This window comes from Crocodylus porosus, unplaced genomic scaffold, assembly GCF_001723895.1.
Source record: "Crocodylus porosus isolate Cpor-Errol unplaced genomic scaffold, CroPor_comp1, whole genome shotgun sequence".
Lineage (NCBI taxonomy): Eukaryota > Metazoa > Chordata > Crocodylia > Crocodylidae > Crocodylus > Crocodylus porosus.
This window is the reverse complement of record NW_017728943.1, coordinates 18062214-18062669: the sequence shown is the minus strand read 5'-3', so window position 1 is coordinate 18062669 and position 456 is coordinate 18062214.

Here is a 456-nt window from a genome sequence, read left to right as displayed (position 1 = left end):
CCCCTAGCAGGCTGGAGCAGTGCTACCAGTGGTGGCTGTGTGGCCCTGTCCCTTCCTGCCACATGGAAGATTGGGGTTCAAGTCCCAGCTGAGGTGACTTGGGGTGAGTGAGGTAACAAGAAGCAAATCTTTTTGCAGTGGAAAAGGGCCATTGTGTTCCCCACCCCCCTTTCTCCCCCTCCAGGTACCAAGGCCCTATGTCATTTGACATTTGGCATTTTGTGCCTTTTTATATTTCACCAACCCGTATTGTTTGTTCTGCTGTTTGTGTCTTATATTTTGTTAACCCTGTTTTTTGTCAATGATTGTAAGTGTCTAACCTTTGTTGAATCCTGCCCTCTTGGGGCATTGTAGTGTCCACTATACCCTCTGATTTATGCCTGTTCTGTTCCCAGTATTAAAAGGTATATGGTTAAGTCCCCATTGGTGGTCTGGCTCTGCTCTATAGGGGAGGAG